Genomic DNA, 7,683 nt, shown 5'->3' with positions numbered 1-7,683 from the left:
GTACCTCCTCTACCACTACACCACACTCTCACTTGTGTCTGGATTCCGTTTTAGTTCCCAATATATTATACTAAACCGAGTGTAAATTGCATGTTTGAGACCCTAAATGAATTCAAATAAAAAAGTTGTAAACTACAAAGTTTCATAACTTTTCGAGATCTAAACTTTTAGTTTATGAAGTTTTTCCATCCGAGGTCGTTTACAAAATTTGAATTTTAAAATTTTGAAATTCAAACACAGTTTTGCATGACAAGATGTTTTCAAATAAAAAAGTTGTAAACTACAAAGTTTCATAACTTTTCGAGATCTACACTTTTAGTTTAGGAAGTTTTTCCATCCGAGGTCGTTTACAAAATTTGAATTTTAAAATTTTGAAATTCAAACACAGTTTTGCATGACAAGATGTTTTCAAATCAAAAAGTTGTAAACTACAAAGTTTCATAACTTTTCGAGATCTACACATTTAGTTTAGGAAGTTTTTCCATCCGAGGTTGTTTACAAAATTTGAATTTTAAAATTTTGAAATTCAAACACAGTTTTGCATGACAAGATGTTTTCAAATCAAAAAGTTGTCAACTACAATGTTTCATAACTTTTCGAGATCTACAAAGTTTATTATGGTTGTTTGGTCATCTATTCATCGGACATGGTCGTTCTAACATTGTTCACAAATCTTTTTGTAGTTTCATAAACTACAAGAGAGATATGTTAGATTTGTGAACAAATTTATTTTCACTTTGTCGTATGAAGAAAAGACCAAAACAAATATTGTACATCTTGATGAGTTATACAACTTTGTAGTTGAAAACTTTTTCATTTGAATTAATTTACTGCTTCAAAATGTGCTTTGAAATTTTTTTTGCCGAGTGTCAAAAAAATAACACTCGGCAAAGAAGCTCTTTGCCGAGTGTCAAAAAAAAACACTCGGCAAAGAGACTCTTTGCCGAGTGTTAAAAAAAACACTTGGTAAATAGCCTCTTTGCCGAGTGTCAAAAAAAACACTCGGTAAAGGCGTCTTTGCCGAGTGCCCGGAAAAGAACACTCGGCAAAGCACCTGACACTCGGCAACTTAGGCGTTTCCGGTAGTGTAAGTTACTCTACTTATTACGCTTGTAAGGATTGACACATGTCGAAACTCAATCTTCCACGAGCCAACACTGTATGTCTACTCTAGGTCAAAAGCTAATAACTTGCTCGTAACCGAGAGCACATATTTCGAGATGATTAATAACCATGCAGGGGGTGTATAACTTTTCCCACAGAGCGCAAGACCCAAACACCATACCCATGCCCAAATAAGAGTCAATTCATGCCTCCAACCTTATCCAAGTCATCGAATGAATGTTTGAGATGTGCAAAGTACAAACCTTCTTAGCTAGTGCTCGCCTCAAATCGTATCGAATCCACACAAATACCCGATCACAACATGATACTCAGCTTACCATCACCATATCTAACATGTTATCTGGTAATTATAGAACTTGTTCAAGGCTCACTACAATCAATGTACAGTCCTTAACTTCCTCAAGTGAGTTATGTCATTTGAGACCCCAGCTCGCCATGACCCTCTCCACATCGCCGAGCCTTGAGTCATCATTCATCACCATCCAAATTCATTATCCTTGACAAACATCATTATTAGCTTATCATGTCCTATGCAAGTTATGCCCATAGGTAGGTTTTAGCTTCAATTAATGTATAGACCGAGGTTACCTAAAGCTCACGAATAGGGTTTCCCAACCTGTATTTGACTTCTGCCATCACTAGGCATGGCTAAGCATGATTATTGTTACCTTCCCCATAGGTAAGTAGCTCTAGACATACTAGCTCTAGATTAGGCTAGGTGAATTTATATTAGGTGAAATAGGATTAACTTATTAGCCCATATATACCACCCTCTAGCATGCATAAATAACATAATGTGCTATAGTAAGACAAGTGGGCATCTAAAATAAAGTTCTTTAAGTAAGGGTGTCTGCTTTTCATAATGACCTATGGCATTGTACATGGCATCTATCACTATGGAAATCACTCCTATAGAAGTCAATAATTATAAGGATATATGAGATATGAAGACGTGACAGATAAGCAGGAAGATTTGGGAGCAACTATGACTCCTTTAGGTAGGTCTTGAGAAAGATATTGCCGTTTTCTTGGCATTGTACCTTGGTGCACACTATTGTGTAGGGTAAGAGGGTTCTATAATTGTAGATCTTGGGTTCAACTAAAGATTATTCTTGCCCTAAAGGACATGAATGCAGAGGCTGTGCAGACTGTCCATCAGTGCAACCCGAACATCCAAGCATCTCTGATTAATTAGGTGATTGTGTATCGGTGGTGACCCCATAAACAGACTTCTTGGTTGGGATCAGGTGGTCCACCTGGACAAGGCCAAGGTGACTTGGTCTCTATGTAGAGCTTACAGTAGGTCTGCTAGGTATCACGGACGGTCTTGTTGAACTCGATTAAGGTTGTACATACTAGTTGTCATTTTGTGTTGATGTGATGGATGGTCCTAGAATCCAACGAATGATTTGCCTATGCAATATGAGGCTATGTGGAAGTGGGGTTGTGGATTTGGTCTGCTCTCTTGTATGGTCTACATTAGGGATGATCGAACAGACAGTCTGTCAAAGCAGGACAACATAGGTTCTTCTCTAGTGTGTACTCATGGATGGTCTGTGGGCCTTCATGTTGATACTCATTTGGTCCCTCTAAATTAGAACTTTTTAAACATTTAGAAGAAAGGTGGGCCTAGCAAACCATATGACGTCCCATCCATTTGTTTGCCAACTCCTTTTCAAAATACGACATTAATACAAAGTTTATAGAGTCAGTGTCTTGTCTCATCATTTGTTGTTCAAGTAAGAAAAAACTGAAATGAAAACAAAAGGGAGCATAACAATGGAAGAAGGTTGTCCGTCCAAAATAACATGATTACCAATTGGGGCATCCGAATTGGGAGCATATTGTCATAGCTTTTTTCATTGATACCAAGTTCAGTTATGTTGTTCTAATTATTTTTTTAGGATGCTCCTACAAGCCTGCATAAGATTCCAATTTCTACACTACTAAGATGAATGCATTGAAGAGTACGCGTTAAAAAAAATAATTAACGTTATATGGTTTAAAATATGTTGAGCACAAATAATATCCATAATACCAAAACAATATCAAGTGCAATCTTGAAGCATATAAGGCATGATCTTGGGTGGCATATGTGTCATGATGTCACTTGACTCGTTATTATTTAGTCTTTGTGGACATGTCTTTGATATTTTTCCTGAATATAATACATGTCTTGGAAGCCTTGCGAGGAATGCAGAAAATGAAATCTTGAGTGGATCAGTAACATCCTCAAGAAATAATTAGGACTAAACTTGGAGTCCTATGAAAAGTTTTTCTGTCATTTCATCACTTTTCATATCATCGCATGGTAATTAAATTCTCAAATTCAAAGAAAGAAACAAATATCCAAGAGGGCCATTGTAGCTATCTTAGAGAACACTAAATGAGGAGTCCTAGGGATCTTGACCTGATGAAAGGAGAAAGCACAAATGAAGACACTCCAACTTACCATGCACAATTCTAAAGGTTTCATGGAACTCCCGACCACAAAGAGGGGCAGAAGATGGAAACCAAGACCCTTTCTATGTCAACAACATTGTAGGAACAACATTGGTCAAAGCAATGACTCCAGGCTCTACCTTTATTGCAAGGTTTACCAATGCAAAGACTATTCACATGATCTAGAAGGTAGGGTATAATGGTACATGTCCATCAAGACCACTAGAATGGCATCCTATAGATACCCCCACTTCAACCATAATGATGTAGGTCAGATATATTCAATTAAAATAGACCTAGAGATGTACCTCTCTTTGTATCCACTTACCTGAAGCCATCTAGAGTTGACATCGACTCTAGGCCTACTATGTTGTGTCGGATCAAGATTTCCCAATAGTTCCATCCATAGGGAATGAAAGATCAGAGATCCACATATGGTCAGAATGCTACATAGATTTCAAATATGCATGAGATAAGATTCCTCCACAGAAGGAACAGAAAGTATCTGGATCCCCCTACTAGGGACCATGATAGACCCATTGAAATAGCAACAAGCTATGGCCCTCACTCAGGCAGCACCTCACAAAACACACACATGGAAGACGACTATTTTCTATGGAGTATAATGGATACTTTCACTTCTATATGAAGGACCCAGGCTGAGGGCTGGTCTATGTAGCCCCCAAATCATACTTTTTTATCGACACATCAAAGCACCAAGTCCTAAACTAAAGTTCACCACACATATACACACCAATGCATACATTGCAAGAGGACTAGTCCAAAAATCATGAGTGGGCACCCCGGATGTTGTGGTAACCGAGTGGCTGCTCTGTCAAACAAAAGTCTTAGGCAGGGGCTAGGAATGCCATGAGCGAATGTGTCTAAGATAATTGGGTGGTAACACCACCAGCTTCATAATGATAAGAGCAGGAATCACGTGAAGGCCCAAAGCTAGGGTCTGGGTAGTGAGGGCACTCTCACCTACCAAAAGGAGAGGAAGGGGACATCCCCCATGCTTAATAGGCCGCTAGGTGCATGGGGACGAAGAAATTGAATGACTCCACCCCAACTCCCTTAACGTGTGCCTTATTGGTTCATCGGACCAAGACCTAAAAGCATGCATGTCACGTTTGTTATGGAGCAATGCTACATGCATAGCATCACAAGACAATAACCGCACTATGTGTAGATACCGCAACTAAGGCTTCATGATGGGGAACCCATATGGCTTTCACCTGCTCTTAGTATTTTTTTAGTCTACTTTGGAAGTGTTTTATGTTGGTGGCTTCTAGTATAGTATCATGTCATGCATGAAGACAGAGCTAAGGTGAAGTCCTAACGAACAAGAGCTTTAGAGCGGGGAGTGAATGCTACCAAAACTTGTTGCTCATCAAGAGGCAACGATTACTACTTTCCTACCTAGCATAAAATCATCCTAAAGAAACTAGTAGGATTTGGATTCCTTTGCAATCCTTTTACTACCGTGGAATAGGTCACTTCCATTATTGTTGACATTGACATGTGAGACAAGAGAGTGCTACTAAAAACTATAACAAACTCATTAAAATATTTTACGGGGCAACATTTTATATCACTAGCAAGTGTGCAGAAATTAGACTCTGTATCATCGCTAGACACGAGTGGTTCTAACTTATACGGGCTTGCTAGCACCCGGATGTCCGGATGGACAGGGCATCTGGACGCCCGTGCCCGCAGCCATTTCCTGTGCCGTTTCACGCGCCCACGCGGGGCATGCGCCACCACGAACGTCACCAGCATCGAGAAAGAGTGGGAGGGGGCGGTGGATGCCCAGTCGGCGCTGGGAGGAGGAGGAGATATCGAGGCGAGGCAGCAAAAATCGAGGAGAAAGATGCAACACCCGATCTACTTTTGAAACATTCAGATGAAACATTTGCAACATATGTTTGAAGACAGATAAAACACTTGAAACATGTGTCTAAAACACTTGCAGAAAACACATAAAAACACTTAAAAAGCTATTGCAAAACATATGCAGCATCTAGGTAAAACACTGGCAACATATGTATGAAACATATGCAACATCCAAGTAAACACACTTGCAACATAGTCTGAAAAAATAGTGAAACATTTGGAACAGACTCTTGCAGCATACGTGTACAACCATTGCAACATGTGCAACATCCCTATCTACTTTTACAACATCCATATGAAACACTTGCAACATACCTCTGAAACATATGAAACACTAGAAATATACGCTTGCAACATGCGGTTTCAGCATAACATCTCCTTGCTGCTTGGGAGAATGGAGGCTCGAAGTCGTGTGGAGTTCACTGATGTAGACCTCGCCTGTGGCGTGGACTTCGCCGCTCTGGTGGAGAAGGCTGCAGCAGGTCCGGTGGAGAAGGCCGTGGCGGGTCTCCACACTGTGCAGGTGGAGTGCAAGCTGTGTGCGGGGGGGAGGTCCGTTGCGAGCTGTGCGTGGGTGAGTTCACGAGCCACGCGAGGACAAGTTCCGCCCCATCCATGGTGAGTTGGGTAGGCAGAGCATGAGATGTGTGTGGGCGGTCTCCGCCCGGGTTGTCGTGAGCTGCACGCGGGCAAGCTCCACCCCAGCTACAGCGAGCTGGGCAGCTTCCGCCCCGGACGAGATGAGCATGGGCAGCCGCGGCGAGCACAGGATGAGCGCGGACGGCCTCCACCCCGGCCGGCCATCGCGAGCTCCATGGGTGGAGCGTGCGCTCTGCCTCGGTGATTTTTTTTAGAAACTGCTGTGACGAGCGGATAGGGGGACACATTTGGGCTGGCGTCGTGGCCCATCAACGGAAGGGTCCGGCACGGACAGACGCCCTATTCCACGAATTACCGTAACTTATGTGAGCACGGATCATGGGTCTGGGTTACATCATAGAATCAGACTCCGTATTGATCATCGGTAGCCGCAAGTTGTTCTAACTCGTATGGTCATGGGTCATGGGTCCGGGTCACATATGAGACACAGAGGGTGTGGTACACACTACAAGAAATGTGTGGTACACAATACAAGAAATGTGTGGTTTTTTGACACACTATACCAGAAATGTGTGGTACACACTATGGAGGGCGTGGTACAGTTTGAGAAATAAAAAAAGCAGGGCTGAAGAACTTTCCACTGTCCGGGTAGCTAGGGAGAGTAGGGAGAGGTGGATGAAAAAAATAAAATGGATTTTTGGCTCTTTATTTAATATTAGGTATATAGATGAATTTCACATTTTGTCATGTTGAGTGATCGAGAGGTTTTTTCCTTTGTTCTCATAGCGACAACCCTAAATTGCCGGTCACATCTTTATTTGCTGGTGGCGTGACGCCATGGCCTGTGAATACGTTTTCGTTGGTCGCCGGCGGGGTTAGGATTTTGACTGAGAGGGGGATTTTGACTGAGAGGGGGAAGCACTACCGGACTCCTTGAGTTCGTCGAGTGCCCGAAACACTCGGCAAAAGGCATAAAACACTCGACAAATGGTTCGCCGAGTGTAACACTCGGCGAACAGCACTCGCCAAAAAAAGTGACGGCAAAGCCAACTTTGCCGAGTGTCTTTTATCGAGCACTCGGCAAAGTTGAAACCGAAAAAAACCCGAACAAATAGGAATTTTTACCCAAAAAAAATAAAAAATTTTTTTATCAATGGAGGCCCCCACCGGCCAGCGCCCACCCATCTACGACATTTTTCGCGTGAATTTCATGGCTACGCGGCTGACGCGATTCGAACCCGAGACCTCCCACTGTGCACGTATCTCCTCTACCACTACACCACACTCTCACTTGTGTCTGGATTCCGTTTTGGTTCCCAATATATTATACTAAACCGAGTGTAAATTACATGTTTGAGGTCCTAAACGAATTCAAATAAAAAAGTTGTAAACTACAAAGTTTCATAACTTTTCGAGATCTACACTTTTAGTTTAGGAAGTTTTTCCATCCGAGGTCGTTTATAAAATTTGAATTTTAAAATTTTAAAATTTAAACACAGTTTTGCATGACAAGATGTTTTCAAATAAAAAAGTTGTAAACTACAAAGTTTCATAACTTTTCGAGATCTACACTTTTAGTTTAGGAAGTTTTTCCATCCGAGGTCGTTTACAAAATTTGAA

Source organism: Miscanthus floridulus, chromosome 4 (genome assembly GCF_019320115.1).
Source record: "Miscanthus floridulus cultivar M001 chromosome 4, ASM1932011v1, whole genome shotgun sequence".
In the NCBI taxonomy this organism is placed as follows: Eukaryota; Viridiplantae; Streptophyta; class Magnoliopsida; order Poales; family Poaceae; genus Miscanthus; species Miscanthus floridulus.
The sequence above is the reverse complement of the archived record's forward strand: the minus strand, read 5'-3'. Positions refer to the sequence as shown.